This window comes from Pteropus alecto, unplaced genomic scaffold (assembly GCF_000325575.1).
Source record: "Pteropus alecto unplaced genomic scaffold, ASM32557v1 scaffold81, whole genome shotgun sequence".
NCBI classification, from domain to species: domain Eukaryota; kingdom Metazoa; phylum Chordata; class Mammalia; order Chiroptera; family Pteropodidae; genus Pteropus; species Pteropus alecto.
The window spans coordinates 13,450,196-13,450,572 of record NW_006433378.1 but is presented as its reverse complement, the minus strand read 5'-3'; positions in this window follow the sequence as shown (position 1 = coordinate 13,450,572).

Here is a 377-nt window from a genome sequence, read left to right as displayed (position 1 = left end):
TCGTCCGCAGTCGAGCTCGGAGGCGCGGGTTCGGTTCCCGGCGCCTCCAGCTAGAGGGGCCGCTGCGACCTGGCCGGCAGGAGCACGCGTGCGAATGGCAGCCCTACGCTCTGCCCGACGGCCATCCGCGCGTTGACCGACAGCCCTGTGCCGATGAGGGAGAGAAAACTCGAGCTCTCGCACCGCTGCCGGCCGGTTCGCGGAAATGGGCCACTTAAGCTGATGCTGATGCTGCAGGCGGCTGCCGGGCCCCGCGCTCCAAGTACGCCCCGGCTTAGCCGAAGCGAGGGGCCCGGGAGCGGGCGGTTTATTCTGCAGCTCTCATTCCTCCAGGGGCGTGGAGGGCTGGGGAGAGAGGATTCCCGGCACTCCCAGCC